General features: G+C 36.6%; 1 long non-coding RNA gene across 1 annotated transcript in view; it reads right to left on the bottom strand.

The window, feature by feature from the left end:
- Positions 1–17,894, bottom strand: part of LOC116784506 — a 50,471-nt gene extending 32,577 nt beyond the window's left edge. Inside the window, exon 1 of the long non-coding RNA XR_004356100.1 lies at positions 17,796–17,894. This is a non-coding gene — a long non-coding RNA (uncharacterized LOC116784506). The remainder of the gene's footprint in view (positions 1–17,795) is intronic.
- Between the last annotated feature and the right edge of the window lie 961 nt (positions 17,895–18,855).

Genomic DNA, 18,855 nt, shown 5'->3' on the forward strand with positions numbered 1-18,855 from the left:
TTTCTTTGATGCATTGCATTTCAGAAGCCAGTTTGACTCGGCAGCTTAGTTTTCAGCTGCCTTTAGAAATACCTGTTAAGTAGCAAAATAAGGTACATTAGATTGTATAAATTAGATTTGTTTCAGAACACTAGAAACTAGTTAGACCTCAAATAGTGTTGCTTGTAGCAAATTCTAGGAGATTATATGTGAGACAGTGTGATATGCTCAAAGAAGTTAATACATACTGGCCTGGAGGCCTTTATTTTTTATTACCGAGGAGTGCAAATAAACCTGCTTGTTAGGGTGGAAATTTAAAGGTCAGTCCTCAGATGTCATAAATCATAGATCTATGAAAAAATAAATTAAGGAAGCCTAAAATACTGTCCCAGCGTCAGCAACACAGCAGTGTTGCTTTAATTCTGCAACAAAGAACTGACTCCAGTTATTATTCTGTTCCTCAGGGAGTACTTTCATTCTACTTCAGCTCTTAAGAAAAACATCAAATAGGTTATAATTCTAGAATTTTTTTCACTTTTGATTTTTACTCTCAAGAATACATATTAATTTTAGTCCTTCCTCTGGTTAAACAATGCTTAATTTTATTCTTGTCAAGAGATAAGTTGATGTTTCTTGATTTATTTTTAAATCAGTACAGATTAGCTTTATTTAAATGCATGTATTATTAATAAGTGCATGTTTATTTAATTCTAATATTAAGAGCTCATAAGACTACATGAATTTTGAGAGGTCATTTAGACTGTGATCAACAGGGATCCATATTTATGTTATTTCCAATATATATTTCCATGCGTTTACAGTTTTGGAGATTGATGCTTTCCAGAGCAATCTAATTCAGTGCACCACTACCTTTGCAAAAGATATATCCTAATATCTAATCTGAATCTTCCTTGCTGAATGCAAAAGTATTATTCCTAGTTCTGCCTGCCGCAGGCATGAAGAACAAATCTCTTTAGGGAAACAATATGTATTTATGTATTGTGTATATCAAAAATATCATCTTGTAGTTGTCTCTTTTGCCTATAGTCTTCTGTACTTCAGGCTAACTAACTGAGATCATTCAGCTGTCCTGAGAGGGCTTGCCAATAAACCTCTCATCGTTCTTTTTTTCCTCATGCTTTGTTGTAACTGACAGGGTCTTTCTTGAAGTATGACGCCTAGAATTAGAGACAAGGCTGCAACTGTGACCTTACAAAGACTTGACAAAGGACAACCTATTTTATAGACTGTGAAGCAGACTAGTTAAACTCAGCTGTGTTCTTGGGATAATTCCATCTATCAGTGTTGTTTTATTCTCACTACCTATAAAAGTTACCTTTGTCATTCTAATTCTGTCGAAGAAATGTACTTTGTATCTCCTTTTTCCCAAGAAAATTCTTGTTATTCTCACTAATAGATTCTTGCCAGTGGTGCCTACTCAATTAGAGACTAGAACAGTATGCAAAGGGCACAAATTGAAGCACAAGAAGCTCTGTCTGAGTATGAACCCCTTTTTCTTTTTTTTTTCTGTGAGAGTGATTGAACACTGGAACGGGTTGCCCAAGGAGGCTGTGGAGTCTTCCTCAGTTAAAACTCAACTGGACAGAGCCCCAAGCAACCTGTTCTAGGTGATCCAGCTAAGCAGTTGGACTAGACAGTCTTCAGAGGTCCCTTGCAATATTCTGTTTCTATGAAAATACTACCAAAGTAAAGGTTATACATACAGGATTGTCATTCTTAACAGAATTAGAAGAAACAAAATTTTCAGTAATAGAAAGAGTCTAAAGTATGTTGTTTTCCTTACTTTCTAAATCTAATATTTATGTATATAAAATTATAGAATCATTAAGGCTGAAGTAGACTTTCAGGATCATCAAGTCCAATCTTTGGCTGAACACCATCGTGTCAACTAAACCATAGCACTAATTGCCATGTCTGGTCATTTCTTGAACATTTTCAGAGGTGGTGACTCTACTACATCCCTGGGCAGCCCACTCCAATGCTTAACAACCCTTTCGATGAAGAAATTTTCCCTGATGTCCAGCCTGAACCTCCCCTGGCACAGCTTGAGGTCATGTGTTCTTTTTCTGTTGCTAGCTGCCTTGGAGAAAGACCAACTCACATCTTGCTACAGCCTCCTCTCAGGTAGTTGTAGAGAGTGACAAGGTCCCCTCTGAGCCTCCTCTTCTCCAGGTTCCCTCAGCTACCCCCTGTATGATTTACTCTCCTGACCCTTCAGCAGTTCCATTGCCCTTCTCTGGGCATGCTCCAGCACCTCAATGTTTTTCTTGATGTGGAGGCCCAGAAATTGAGTATATAAGCATAAAAGTTAAAGCAAGTCCTTATGAATTATTTATTGTGTCAACCAGTGTATGAAAATAATTAGCAGTCTCAAATATGTTTAATTAAATGGTATGTATATTTTATGTGAATAAGGAAAGTTAAGTTTGCATTTGGAAACATACAGGCTTATTGGATACATTGTTGAATGAGGAAAAAAGGCATGTTGGTTCTCTAACAAACAGTAGACTGTTCATTTTGCCAAGCGTAAACCTTCTACTCACTTTTAAATAGGCTCTCAGAACATATTTTGTATTTTGTTGTATGACCCTTATCTATTGTCCATCATATTAAGTGACATAAAATGCTCATTTCTGAAGAAAAAGTAATTACTAACACACTAATGTCTCCCTTGAATGTGATTTTTTACATTAAATTGTGCTTATTGTCATTTAATGAAAGATTATTATACATTTACCACAATACCCCATTAATGTGCTCTGTTCAGAACAAAGCCATGATTGTAGTTGCATGTGTGGTCATGCGTGACTGCAAGTTGTTAGAATGAAGTTTAGAGAAATACTTTTTTCCTAATGTAGGTTTCTGTGTTCCAGACTGGGAACTAATCACTGCACTTCCATCAGTACTTTGAAAATTTTGGATTGGCTATGGTTTAGTTTCAAAAGCAGTTAACCATTTGAATTGAAAACCAAATCAAACAGAATTAGATTTTCCTGACCTTGAAAGGCGTAGTTGTTGGACTGATTTCTAAAATCAGATCTTATTTTCAATGACGATATGCTACATATACAATGTGACTTGCACCTCATCACAGAAGAGAGTTTGGAAAATCTCAGTCTTGAAATAGCACTACTGCAACTGTAAGTAGACAGGCTATTTACTATAGTTTCACAATAATATTTACTGCTTAGCTGGAAATATCTTGAATTATTACAATATAAAAAGTAGTTACAAAAAAATTCTGATTTTGTCCCTATTAATCTTTAGAATATGAGGTTATTTTAGCTTTTTTCTTTCCTTTGTTTTCCTGCTTGGATATATTTACTTAGTCCTTATGTTCCAGCTTCATATTACCCCTTTCCTGAGAGAGACTCAACAGGCAGATAGGGTGTATGATACAGGGAATTCCCTATTTTCTCTCTGCCTGGCTGAACACAATAACTAGAAATAAGGAACAGTGCTGACTGTTTCTGCCCGGTGCGGCAGGTGTGACTCCTCTATGACTGCTGCACCTTCCCAGGTGCCCTTGCATTGTGGGTATGAGGCTTTGCAGGTAAAACCAAATGATAACGAGGATGTTGGTTCATCTAACATTGGGGATTCACTGAAGTTAAGTTGGCCTACGCTCTGCATCAAAACTACTTCCATAAAGAATAAAATGATGGGCCCAGTGCCCTTCTGGACCTGTTGTTGGTGCAGAGGGAAGGACTTGAGCATGATGTTGGAGGTCATCTTGGGAACAGCAGTCATGAAATGATAGGTTTCAACTCTTGGAGAAGTAAGGATTGGGGTCAGCATCACTGCTACCAGAGAGCAGACTTTGGCCTACTTAGGAGTCTGACTGACAGAGTAGCTCTGGAGGTAATCCTGAAGGGCAAAGGAGTCTAGGAAGGGTGGACATTCATTAAGAAGAAAATCTTAAAGTTGCAGGAGCAGGCTGTCCCGACATGTTGACAGAGAAGCTGGGAGGGAAGACCAGCCCGGCTGAACACATAGTTTTGACCGAAACTCGTGTAAAAAAAGGGGAATCCATGACCTTTGGAAGAGGAGGCAGCAACTGTTATGTGGTGCTGTTATGCACAGAGAAAATTATAAGGGCCAAAGCCCAACTGAAACTTAATATAGCTACTATCGTAAAAGACAGTAAAAAGGGTTTCTATAAATATTTTAGGAACAAAAGAAGGGTTAAGGAGGATCTCCATCCTTTACTGAATGTGGGGGGAAACACAGTGACAAAGGATGAGGAAAAGGCTGAGGTACTTACTGTTTTCTTTCCTCCGTCTTAATAGTAAGACCAACTGTTATGTAGGTACTCAGCCCCCTGGGCTGGAATACAGGGACATGGAGCAGAATGAAGCCCCCATAATCCAAGGGGAAATGGTCAGTGACCTGCTACACCACTTAGACACATGAGGGTACTGAGGGGTCTGGTGGAAGTGCTCACTGAACTCTTTTCAATCATTTGCCAGCAGTCCTGGCTAATGAGGGAGGTCCCAGCTGACTGGAGGTTGACCAATGTGACACCCATCTACAAGAACGGTCAGAAGGAGGATTTAGGGAACTACAGGCCTGTCAGCCTAACCTCGGTGCCAAGGAAGGTCATGGAGCAGATCGTCTTGAGTGCATGGCACTGCATGGGCAGGACAACCAAGGGATCAGACCCAACCAGCATGGGTTTGGAAAAGCAGGTCCTACTTGATCAATCTGACCTCCTTCTATGAAAAGATGACCTGCTTAGTGGCTGAGGGAAAGCCTGTGGATGTTGTCCATCTGGACTTTAGTAAAGCCCTTGGGACCTTTTCCCATAACATTCTCCTGGAGAAACTGGCTGCTCATGGCTTGGGTGGGTGCACAGTTTGCTGGGTAAAAACTAGTTGGATGGCTGGGCCCAGAGGGTGGTGGTGAATGAAATTACATCCAGCTGATGACCTGTCATGAGAGGTGTTCCCCAGGTCTCAGTATTGGGGACAATCCTGTTTAATGCCAACAATCTGGATGAGGTTATTGAGTGCACCCTCAGTCAGTGCACAGATGACAACAAACTGACAGGGAGTATTCATCTGCTAGAGGTTAGGAAGGCTCTGCAGAGGCATCTGGATAGGCTGCCCAGGGAAGTGGTTGAGTCACCATCCCTGGAGGTATTTAAAGGATGTGTAGATGCAACACATAGGGATGTGGTTTAGTGGTGGACTTGGCAGCGTTGGGTTAACTGTTTGTCTCAATGATCTGAAAAGTCTTTTAGAACCTAAATGGTTCTATTATTCTATGATTGTACCCCCTTGGTCAATCATTCTGTATATTCAGTTCCTCTTTTGTGTCCTCATGCTTTTGTCAGGCTTTTAATGCCTATAAATTTCATGTCTGCTTTCACTTCTGGTCCAGCTTATTTTACCTAACAAGGAATGATTTTTTTCCAAACTTCTTCACAGGTTTATTACATTCTCCTCATCTATATCTTCCACAAAAAAAGATGCCTACAGAGACACATAGGAAGATATATCTAGGTGGAAAGGAACTATATTGCGTTAGTCATGCTATATTTTAGGATAGATCCATCAAGGCACACGTGTCATAAACTATAAGATCATATGATCCATTGTTTATGTGCTGGAGTTCATTTTTTTACTGTCATTATTAATGGTTTTATTAAGACAAACAATGGAGTACTCTGGAATTTATTGTAGTTACCTGTAGCTGTTAGTGTTACCTTTTTATTTCACAGATTTACAGTTACATGTATACCTGATCTGAGGGACTGAAATACAAATGTACCCTTTTGCAAAATACAAAACTATCTTATAGTTTGATTTCTATATGTTTCAGTCAGTATCCCATACTGTCTTCTAAGGCATTTCATTTGCTAATGGAAAGTTGGTATGTATTTTCGTTTTCCAAATGTATCTCAAGAACTGCATATCTTTCTGATTTTTTTGAAACAGATGTTTCAAAATATAATTGAATTTCTCATCAAGATAATTCTAATTTGATCTTCTCATCAAGATCAAATTCTAAGAAAGAGAATGCTTAGTTAAAGTAGTTTTCTTGCTTGTCACATGAAAGTTACATGGTTAAAAGAATTATTTTTAAAAGTATTATTTATACTTAATCGTTTTCTTCCTTTGATATTGGTTGCAGTTTAACATAATAATTCCTACTTTTAGGGATAATATTTTGAAAGTGTGATGGTTTTGAGTCTAGGCCTTCCTTCCTGGCAACCAGGTCGGAACCAAGGAAGTATTCCATCTTATTCCTTTACGTAACCAAACATATAAATATGAGGGGAGGAGAGACTGAGTCCTTCTTCTCTTACGGTGTTCTTGGAGAAAAGCAGCCCTCCCTGCAGCTCCTCCAGCCATGGGGATGTGTGGCCTGTGGTTTGCCAAAAGACTGCTGTCTTCCTTCCGAGTTTAGAGGGAGATGACGTGATTGTGGAGTGGACTGAGACATTTCTGTTCTCTCAAGGAAAGTACTGAGATTTTGTTTGTCAGTTCTTTATTAGTTGGGTATATCTGATGGGGTTTTTTTCCTGTTTTCAGGTGTTGGGAATTTCTTTCTTAGGTGTATATAGTCTTTGCAATTGTATATAAATATAATATGAGTGTAAATATATTTATATATTACTGCTTTAGTTCTCTTATTTTGGTTCTCTTGGTTTTCTTTCTCTTTTCCCTTGGTTTTTGGGGGGAAAGCTTTTGCTGTGGTGTTGGGGACTTGGCAGGGAGCCAGCTCCAAAATGCCACAGAAAAAATTACTTTTGAGAAATAAGATTTTCTGTTGATGGCCTGCTATTGAGCTGCTTGAAAATAAAATTCCTTGATTTTTTTCTTTGGAGGGCACACCAAATCCAATACTTATGCTTAGGTGTGGTATTATTAAATCAATTGAGGTACTGGAATTGTACTGGTATGGACATTGAATCCAAAACTTGACATGTGTAGTTCAGCTAAATTAGTAACCAGGACAAATTAACTATATCTAGCTGTTTGTTTAGCTGCCTATGTATCTTAACTGTGTGACTTTGGTTTTATTTTCAAGAGCAATAGAACATGGATAAATTACTCTTAGGTTAAACAATCTCTCTTTTACAACACCTTTTGAACTGATGGCTGAAAACATTTCTTTTATTACAGCTCAATTTGTTTTTACAGAATTTGCAGGTTTTTGGGAGGGCAGGCAGAGACAGCTCTTCCAATAAAGGTGGGATTGGTAAATCAATACATACTAATATTAATCAAAGTTGACAGTGACTATCATGATCATGTATGATATCACTTTTTATTTCATTAACATCTGCATAGGGTTTCCAGAACCTACTTATTATTTACCTCCATTTCTTTTTTCACGGAAAACTGGAACTCAACTTTTAACCTCTGGATCGGTTTGTTTTGACTGATCACCATCTTTCACCATTTGGTCCAAGGCAGAAATTGGCTTTTTTGCCTCTTTTGGCTGTATTTATGGTAGATTCTGTTAAAAAAATGTTGTCTTCTTCCTTCATAGGAAATCACTCCTGTTTCTTTCAGCTTTTGCTCTTCACTGCTTTCAGTCATCATCAAACTTTCTTTTCATTTCAAGAGATGTCAAAACAATTATTAATTAGATATTTTGATTCAGTTTTTTTCATCTTGTTGTGTATTATAGATAAAATTCTAATATACACACTTTTTTTTACTTACAACTAGATTCCCTGATGATTAATTAATTTCCTTTCTTCCTGATCTTTTATCCTGTTTTACTAGAACAAAATTGTTTTAAACAATTATATAGCTGCTGCACTTCACAGTTATTTATGCATGACTGCAATTTTCTTCTACAAGTATGCATTTTATTCTACTCTGTTTGGAGAATTCTGTTTTCCATGACACTAATGTTTTTCAAGTTCAGCAAATAATTGATGGTGTCTTCCCATTGGCTGGCACGACTAATTTGAGTGAACTCCCTGCAAATCAATATATCCTTCTTTTGTATTTCAAGCATGTAAATTGTTCTTCTCTGGCTGTTGATATTCTCCTGCTCTCACGGGTTACAACACTCAGTATTTTCAAATTATTAGCCAATAATAAAGAAGTACAGTACATTGCGGTACTTTAACCAGCGTAGGAACATACCCAGACATATATGAAATGTCATAAAATAAAACATGGATACCTTCTGTTTGATACCATACACTAGAAAGGGAAGTACTTATTCTTAGTATGAGAGAAATTGTTTCAAATCAGTCCAGGACTCTGAGCTCTGCTAAAAGGTGCTCTGGAGTTAACCTTACTTCATGGATTATTGAAATATTTATTCATGGAGTGGTACTGTACAAATTGTTCAAAATCAAGAATAGGTCAACCTTCCAGACTTGGGAGATTGTTCCCATCAGCCACTTCTCAAGGGTTTGTGGGAAACCAAATGCTCATCTTTTCAAATGATCACAGAGAACATACTATAAATTGTGTTTTCTTGCATGTGTATCTGTGTGTGTTTGTGTAATACATATTTAAGAGAGCAAAACTAGAAGATATCATAAGCACACAGTTGCAGACTTGTAAGAAAGAAAAAAAAATATGTAATGTTATGAAATCTCATAGTATGCAAATTCTTTAACCTTACACCTATAAAAATCTGATCAAAGTCTTGCACTTCTAAAGGAGAGAAGAGGGTAAAAGAACATTAAACTTCAGATCTTCTTGCAGAAACCCTTGTATTTATTACCTTACTTCACCCAGTTATTTTTGTAGTCATCTAATTATTATCATACTACTTTGGCATGAGCCCCTACGCTTGATGCCATATCTTATACACCAAGACCTACAAAATGAGCAGAAATTCACTAGCTACTTATTTAATATAGATGCCTCTGTTGTAGTATTTCTTATCAGTCCCTGTGTAGCTTTGCTGCTTTAATGATTCACATTGTTGCAGCTTTGAGAACAGCTGCAATAATAAAAAACTAAAAAAAGGTATAGGGGTATTTGTTGCGTCCAGTTTATGAAAATTGCAGATGACACTGTAATTTTGTCAGCTGAGAGAATTAGACACCTAAAATATTTCTAGGAGAATCAATACTCAAGCGGGTACAGCTTGTGATGTTTCTGAAGCAGTTTTTAGATTTTCCTTTTTAGTAGCTGTAAAAAGTAGAAGATGAAATAAAAATTTATCATTTCCAGGGGAAATGGTAGGTTGGTTATTGTTATTAGAGCACAAAACCTATAGAGCATACAACTCTCTTTAGAAATGTATAGCCCACAAATTGATCATATTATACGTATTTGGCAGTAAATTTTCAAGTAAAAATAATTCTCATCAGATACAAAGTCTCTTTATACTTACCTTTCAGTTTTCCAAGGATGTTAAAAGGAGTAACTGAAAAAAGCTTATGCCTTTAAAACAGTAAAAGTCCCTTTCGATGTAGAAAAAAAGTATCTGAATAGTTTTTAACTCTCCTTCCTGACATTACTTTTCCCAGTATGTTAGATACCATCTCTTTTCTGCTATAATATCTCTTTATATTTAGCCTATAAATTAGATTAAATTTGTTTCAGTGTGATACTTTTCATTTCTTTTCTGCCAGACTTCAAGTGAAAATTCTTCATCTACTTTCTTTAGTTCATATGACTACAGAAGAGATGAAACATTAGTCAAAATGAAAAAAGAATCCTCAGAATAACCAAAAAAAATCTTAAGGAACTAGGAATGCAAAATAAAGTACTAAATAAAGTGGTCTAACAAGATGCTTGCCAGCATGTGCAGTCTTCTGGCATGTCCGAGTATGGGGTTTGTGGTACATATGGACTATAGAATTGCCATAACAACACAGGTAGGAAAATACATTGATGTCTTCTGCAGAAGATATTATTGGCCTCTGAAGAGTCAAGAACAGGGACTCTGTTTCTTTTCTTAGTTCTAAATCTACTTTCAAATACAGCACTTTTGGCCTAATACTTGACACAAGTCATGCTTCCATCTGGTGGGATAGATGTCTTCAGTTATTTTCAGGATCTGCAGGATTTTCAGGATCTTTAGAAACTTTTTCCACAGCTCTTATGTGATACTTCCTTACCAAAGCTGAGACTTAGCAAGGGTATATGGCCTTCCAGCCCAAAGTTATACTGTCTATAAAATGATTCCACAGAGGCTGAAAACATATATTGTGTCTAGATGAAGTATATATAGAAGACCTAAAGTTAAGGAAGCAGTTTAGAAATAGTAAGCTACAATTTTTTTGGCAGGGAGACAGAAAGAATCCAAAGAGAAATGGGGATGAAGCTGATGCCTTAGAATTCTTAAGATTTGTAACAAATATGGATTTTTAGTATGGCTGTATAGTTTCTAACACTTTAGAATAGCAGTTGAGAGTTAGCAAACTGTGTTCTCACACTTCATATTGAATTTGCTAAACTCTTCAGGTTTTGTTTAATATTCTTTTCAAGGGAAAAGACTCTAGCAAGCACATCTTTGGGACACATGCCTAGAAGAGCATAATAGGATATCATTGTAGTCAAAACCTTGAAGGACCAGGAACCTTGGATAGTGTGTGCTGTGAGGAGGAGGAAGATGAGGAAGAAATGGGTCTTGAGACCTCCAACTCAATTCGGGGGGGCGCGTGCCAGAGAGGTAGATCTGGGGAGGTCCTGGGGGCAGATGATTCTTGAATTGGATGGATTAGTCCTGTAAAATTGTAGAATCCCTCACTCACATGCACTTTTATGTATTTGCTGTATCAAATCTACCTTATCTATACTAATATTGTCCAGAAAGTTTTTTCTATTTTAGGCAACAAAGCAACCTCGGAAGGAATCTGTCATCCTATACTATGAATATGATTTAATTCACCGGAAAGTTCAGTCCATCTTCTGTACCTAACATATATCACAGTAATGGATTGGACTGTGTGGACTGAAACATTTACATAATATTTAAATATTTATAATTGTAATTAGAAATACTAAGAGCCATTTTTATTTTTTTTAAAAAAAGCTTATCCTTTTTAATAAGGGTATTATTTGTCCTGGGTCTGTGCAGAAAAGCTTACCAACACCCTCAAGAAAACTATTCAGTAAAGAGTTAAGGAAAATTTAAACTACTCTGGGCTTGATTCAGAGAGTCATAGCTCCTAAACTCAGCTCCTTAGATTCTCATTTGGTGGAAGCTCATACAGCTGTTGATGTAGCTGCATCATGCTAATTTATGTCAGCTGATGATCTGGCCTCAGGTACTCTGGATGAAAACAATAACAATTCTGGCACCATCTAGCATTTTTTATTATTCTCTTTACATAGGTTGCTTTCAATTAACCACAGCAGCTTCTCTAGGAGCAACAGAATTGAACCTTAAACTCAGGGAAAATGTGTGATTTGCTCCCAGGTTCCCCTTTCTGGGATGGCACTGTGGTCTGTAGGCTTGTTGACAGGGCATGCCTGTCTCTTGCTGTCTGTCTTTATTATGGTCACAGCAGCAAGCACTGTTCATTGCTGCACACTCAATTACTTGTACAGACAAAACTAAGTAACAAAAATGCCTCCTGCCACAGTGTAATTAATCCTCTGGAGTCCCATAGGCAACAAGCAACTGCACAAACAGCAGACTAATCTGCCAAAGTACGCAGATACCTCGATTTGCAAAGCAATCAGTTTTCTGCTGGTATTTCTATACTTAATAGTTAATTGTTCTTTGTCATATAGCTGAAGTGAATTCTTCTTAACTTGCAATTACTTGGAAGCCACCATTCACTACCTGCATATTTTTATAGTGGGTTGTTTATTTCTAGCCTTTTGACAGATCTTCTCTTTAAACATTAGAGGGCAATACTCTCACTGCATATGCACATGGAGAGAGTAATTTTTTTATCCACTACCTTCTAGAGTCTGATGTTCATTATCCTTCATATATTACCTTCAGCAAACTTTTAAAAGTATATTCTCTATCAGGAGTCATTATCATGGCTAGGCTTCGTGAATGAAGATTTAGGAAAGGCTCTAATTGTAAAAGTCCACATTAAACACTTTGGATGCAACAAGTCAAGTGCTAAACAATATGATTCAAGGAAAATAAACTTTCCTTTTTCGTGATACAGATCTGACCTTTGGTATATAATATTCACATACTAGGAAAGATGACCTAAGCTGTAAACTTCTACATGTAATAATGATAGACTTGTTTAGATTTTTTCTGATGTTAGGCAAAGTATATAATGATAAACATGTTTTTAATACACAGGGTACATTTTTACATTTTCTTCAGAAAACATGATGGTTTCTCCTTTTATTTAACATTAACAAAACCAAGTAATAGTTTTGTGCATATAGTCTTGATTCATAAATAGATAGCAATTCTATTCAAAATAGTCTACTATTTTTCTCAATTAAACTACAATAATGTTTGTTGATTTTGGTAGAATTTAGTGTGAAAAGAAACAGATATACTTGAGGTCATAAGAGAATTCATCTTTCAGAAAAATATAAGAGCACAGCAATGCTTTATTCTTAATTGGCATAACAATATTATAAGAATTTCAATCATGGTTTTCAGTTACAATTACAACTTCTGAGTCCACTGAAGTCCGTCAACCAATGCTGCATATTTAAAGAGGGAAAAGAATCTTTGGAATATAAGTTTGGAAAATATTTTTGGAAAGATAAAATCATCAAGAATGTGTCTTAGGAGCAAAAGGAAAGGGGATAAAAGCTGAACTCTATATTGAATTGCTTTTTCTTAAGGGTATGAAAATGAGTAGCACAAAAGAAAGAAAAAATAAAAATATAGTTAAAATACTGATGGTAAAGATATAAAGAAATTATAGAATAATTTCTCTTAGATCTTATTCAGTCTTTAAACCAGAGATCATAGAATCATTTAGGTTGAAAAAGATATTTTAGATCATAGTCTAACCTTTAAATGCAGTACTGCCAAGTCCACCACTAAACCGCGTCTTCAAGTGCCACAACTACACATCTTTTAAATACCTCCAGAAATGGTGATTCAACCACTTCCCTGGTCAGCCTGTTTCAGTGCTTGACAACCCTTTTGGTGAAGAATGTTTTCCTTGTATGTGATCTAAACCTCCGCTGAGGCAACTTATGCATGGATTATCAGTGTTAAATCATCGAGTGAAAGTAACCCATAGAAGATTTGGTGAAACCCAATGTTCTGTTCAGATAATTAATAGAACTTGGAGTGTTGAACTAGTCTTTCTGGGATCAGTAAAGCTTTGAAACATAGAATAGCTGGAGATATCTCCAAGAAGAGTGCCTTTCACCTCTTTCATATTGAATATTTGCTTTTGTGTCCCAATATTATGCAGATGAAATACTAACATGAAAATTGGAAGCTATTATCTAAACAGAAGATTATAGACTTCATAAAACAGATAAAAAGTCCCAACCGAACAAGTCCCCACTAAAAAAAAAAAAAAAAAGTAAAAATTATAAATGAAGTAATAAAAAAGGTACCTAACTAAAAAGCACAAAATGTTGGGTCTGGCCCTTGATGATCCACAGTAGGAAGTTTTGCTCTAACCTTGGTGAGCATCACCCACATATGACAAATGGGCTGTATTCAGATGTTCTACATGATCTATGGGTTGCATTAGAACTTCAAAGGGGATTCACTTCTAAAAATGCAAAATTCAATACTGAATTGAATCAAAAAACTAGAAAAAATTGGAAGTTTTTTTCTTATACAACTACTGTTGTATAAGACCCTGGTAAGACCCCTCCTGTGCTGGAAAATGAGACTGAAGCTGGGAAGGAGAAGGGCTGCTAAAGTGTTTGGGAGAGCCTACCTTTTAATGGAAGAGATCGGCTTGATTATCCAAGAAAAGTTGAGAAGAAATGTGGATTTGTTTACAAATATCCAAAGAATGAAGAAATGCTCTTTAAACTAAAGAATTATTTTAGCACAGGAGCAGAAAATTAGATTAATGTTGCTGACCAGTGGAGCACTTAGATTTTGGATCTGTTCTCTGAGAGTACTAGGATGAAAAAATTTAGCTGTTTTGAAACTTGAGATCATGAAATGTGGTATCTGTGATAGCTGGGCTTGATGCCTGCTATCAACTAATTTTTTTGTTCTCTTTTCTTCAGTACTTAGCAATTGAATTCATGCATCTTATATTCAACACACAAAGAATCATCTACAATTTCAAATAGAGCAAATTTTCTTTCTGGAGGCCTTTTTTAAGTCTTAGTGTTAACAATTATGCTTTATTTTAGAATTACAGTAGTCATTAAGGTTCAAATCTGCAAAAATACTTAGGTATAGCAAAGGATAATTTTAAAACATCCTGCCCTGGGTTTGTAACCTGATGTAGTTACATAAGTAATTATACTCAAATACTAAGTCAACTCCTACACTGCAGTGCTTAAATCACTACAGTTTCATTGAAGTTAGAACTGTGGCTGCTTCCTGGGTGTACCTCTTAGGGCATTATAACCTGATTTGACTCTCCTTCTAAAACCAGATGCTAGAAATTGTGGTTATCTTGACTTTTCTCTTTAATTTACATACATAATTTTTTTTTCCACTTTTCAGTTTGGTTAGAGATCATCTCTTCTATCATCCCAGTCAAATCATGGTCAGCTTCTGGGCTGCAGTGTGGGTTGGTCCTTAGCTCGGAGGTTTGTCCTTTTGAGCTCTGAAATATCTCTGAAGATGGAATTTTTAAAGCCTCTGCAGAGTAAACCTGCAATGATGCTTAAGTACCTTCTTGCTGAAGAATTTTTTCTTGTATCTAATTACCAGAGTACCTCATGGGTCAGGATTTCCCTGCAGCTGGGGTAGCGGGGTCTCTCTGCGGTGCATCAGGGCAGCACCTGACAGCCAGCACTCGGCCCACCAGGCAGGACAGCCAAGGGACACCAGGGGCAGTTCCAGTCTCAGGCACCCTGGGGACAGGGACAGTCAGAGGCCAGTCTGAGCCACTGGCCCACGAGTAGGGGTCAAGATCAGGTCTGGTGAGCAAACTCAGGGTCAGACAAAATCACAGGAAGACCAGATAGGGCTGTGAGAATGAGGGTCACAATCTGGAGCAGTAGGATACCTGGTTGAACATGGCACAAGCGCAGCAGCAAAACAGTGGAAGTGGAAGCTGAATAGCAAAGCCTCCTCTAGGAGCAGCTCCCAAGTAAAGGGTAGGGGATCTCTTTCCTAGGCTTTTCAGCAGAACTTCTCCCTGGTGACCTTGCATTTGACCTTCCTCTAGCTTCCTCTAGATTCACAAGTTTTGTCAGGGAGCTGGCTTTGAACAACCCTGAAATTTTGCATTCTGAAACAAAAACCCATGCTTTCAAAACACTTCTGGTTAACTATGCCAGAGTTAACCCCCCCCGTATTGAGTTAAAAACAAACAAACACATTTGAGATCAAGAAACATTGAGAACTTGCATAAAATATTTACCATGAACATTTGTAAGGATCTTAATTTTTATTAAACTAGATATGGCAGTGTGTGGGTTTTTTAATATAAAAAAGCATAATTACATTTCCTGCAATGACAGACAGAAATCAATACTTGCCCAAGAAAATACATTGATTTCATAGAGAGATTTGGGTCTTGTGCACGTTATTCTTTAAAATAATAGGGACACATTTTTTTCTAGGGAGATTTTATTCAATTCATTAGAGCAAATTAGAATTTTAATTTGAAGCCCTGAATTTTGATAGCTGACTTAATTGAGTAGTGTGCAGTGGAAGAGTAAATTTAAGAGGGTATGAGACCCGTGAGTACAACTCAAGAGACTCATGATAGACGTTTGTTAAGGTATTTGTTTAGAAAAGTATCACAGTTCATTACTTGCTGTATATCCTTTGACTTTTTTCTCTGTCATTGAGTTACTATGGTTGGTTATGTTCTGTCAAGTTGCCACATTGAACCTAGACTTTTGTTAAACCTAGACACTTAAAACATTGCCTTAGTGGTTAAACAATTCTTTTCTGATTTATGTTTACCTTGTAAAATTTCCACACTTTAGTATGTGGACTATCAGCAACAGCTTATGCCACTGCTGAACCAAGTCCCTTGTATTGTTATTTATGTTTGTTATAAACTGTTATTTGCACAACAAGTTGTAAACATGATTTACAGTGATAACATTAATTAATTATGTTTCATTCAGCACCTCACTTGCCAGTAATTTGGCCTTAATTTTTACAAAATTTATTCTTGTTTTACAATGTGGGAAGCCTGTTGGCCTTTCGTGAAAGAACATGACCAATGGTGTTCCATGACAGAAATGCAAAAATGACACAGAAATCAAAGTTTTGTCTGGTGAAGCTTATCCATCAAGGTAGCCTATGAGGCTGCAGTGTTCTGCACCACCAGTCTCTGGTAAATACATTAAATAAAGATTCAACACACAAGCATTAAGCAAGACCACTGAGTTGTGCATTATTCTGAAAGCTGCTGAACAGCAGAAGGTAAAGTAATCATTCAGTAGATTCAAGATGAATAAAATAAAAGGCTATCTCGTTACATTTGATTTCAATCTGCTGAAATATGCACTGCACATTTTGATTAGCTGGGTAATGCAGTGTATGCTTCTGCTAAGAAGGAGAAATCCAACACCTTATTGTGCTTCTGTTGGCTGCCTATCCATTCATCAAAGCTTTCCTAGTTTATGTTCTATTTCCTTTGATGCAATCAATGTAAAGAATAGAGGGTATTACCTTGCATTTCTATACTTCGATCTGATTTGGCATTTGTGATCGACATAGCCTAGTAATGTTGCAGGTTAGGAAACATTTCGCTACTGCCATCAATTATATTGTTCAGTGACCTTCCTTCTCCCTGCCGTCCTTTGAAAATACACGTATATATTTCAAGATGTCTTTTTTGCCTACACTATTTGTTTTACGTAGCAACACTGTGAAAATGAGAGATGGTAAACAACATCCTCAATGCTTAAGATGAAGAAGCCAATGGCTACTTATCCACCATTATATTGATGTACAGTTACTATAACTGAATATAAATAATAATACCATTAATCCTCCATGTCATAAAGAACTATATACATAGCCTCCAGCACTGTGGTATGCATTACCAGTTCATGGACTTGAGCTTTTTACTCCCCCGGAAAAATCCGTTTGTTACTGTGTTCTCAGTTCTTGAAAATATAGAAATGTAATAAACCTGATAGTGCATTATGAAATAACTGTAGTGGTTTTGTTTGGTTGGTTTGTTTGGTTGTTTGTTGTGTGTTTCGTTTGATTTTTTTTTAGTTTTAACTGGTGAGAACGAGCAATCAATGGACCTTAATCATTATTTTCATAATTATACCTAAGATATGACTCAATATCTTATTATCCTACAGCATATCTTTGGATGCATGACTCCCATGCTGTATACTTGAGTTCTTTCATTGATAGAATGAGATAAAAAAATAATTTGTCATGACTTTAAGATTGCCCAGTATAGAATAATCATTGTGTGTATTATATTAGCTCATGGGTCAAAAGAAATAGGGATGATAATTAAAGTCATAGGCGATGTCTGCTCCATAAAGAACTGAGAGAGAAAAAAAATAGTTCAATTAAGTCACTATTCTCTCTGTAGCCATTAGAACAACTTAAATCTAGATATGATACTAGTGCCTTTATCATTAAACAGCCCAAAATAACTTTTACAAAACTGGGATCAGAAATAAGAGTGTTGCTCCAGGCTTCCTAGTCAAATTCCCTTTGTAAGACATTTCATCTTTCAAAATGTGAGTTTGCATGTGTACTCCTGACTGCTGACATGAAATAACTTTATAATATTGTTGTCACTACCTTCATATTCCTATATGAATTTCTATCCAAGAAACACTTACCTCTAAGGAGCTGGGAATATCAACTAGTCCAGAAAACATATTCTGAGTCTGAACATCTATTAATCCTGTTTCAGGTTGCCCATACAAGGAACCAGGGGGTGGATATCTGTCAGAGAGAAAGTCTTGTCCAAATGAAGGACTTTCAAATGAAAGAAATTCAGGACAAAGAAAGAAGAATAAATAAAATAAATAAACAGCAAAAGAACTGCTAAAAATGCTTATGGAAACTGGGAGTTTCATGCCTGGAAGACGTTGCAATACAGTTTTCTGTTTAGCTTACACATTGCTTACCCAGAGAACACTCCCTAGAGACGCATTTGTCTTATTTGTAAGGAATACCTAGGTGGTTCATGAGCATATGGGCATACTAACATAAATGATACCAGTAAAGTACATTTACTTTTATCTTTAAAAGAGAACAAACCAGTGAAATTTAATAAAGTGCTTGGTTTTATGTGTAGGCTAAAAAGACTGGGAAATCTAAGGGAACATCTATCAACTGTAATGAAGAGCAGCAGGGAAAAGATAAATTTCTGTAATGGAGGTTATTTATTCTAGTTACTACAGCAAGCACTTGCTCATAGGTGATCTATTAAAGAATGCAAACCAGTTTTCTTTCCCACCTCCTGCTTTCTTTAATAGTCACTCCTGGAGCTGAAATTTGCCATTCTTTTCTTAAAGAAGGTAGATGTATAATTCCCTTTCTTTTGCCAATTAACATTTTGGTCTAAATCCTTTCTGTTCAGACCATCACAATCTCTCAATTAAATTATCTTTCTTCTTTTTATTTTTTTTTAATTTATTTTCTCCCTTGCCGTCTTTCTTTGGCTCCTCTTCTTGTTTCCAGTCTGTGTTTAATGTTCTGATTAAACACCTCCCAAAAAAAAATCTCCAGATTCTAATATTTTACTCATTGTCATTATGCTGTTCATATTTTTAGACTACCTCTGGTTCTTAGGGTACTGGGTGTTTGTGTTGGCAGTGGGGTCTGTGAGGAACAGCCAGGACTGTCCTGTGCCACATATGGCTGATTCCAGTCAGCTCCAACGAACCCACCATG

This window comes from Chiroxiphia lanceolata, chromosome 3 (assembly GCF_009829145.1).
Source record: "Chiroxiphia lanceolata isolate bChiLan1 chromosome 3, bChiLan1.pri, whole genome shotgun sequence".
In the NCBI taxonomy this organism is placed as follows: Eukaryota; Metazoa; Chordata; class Aves; order Passeriformes; family Pipridae; genus Chiroxiphia; species Chiroxiphia lanceolata.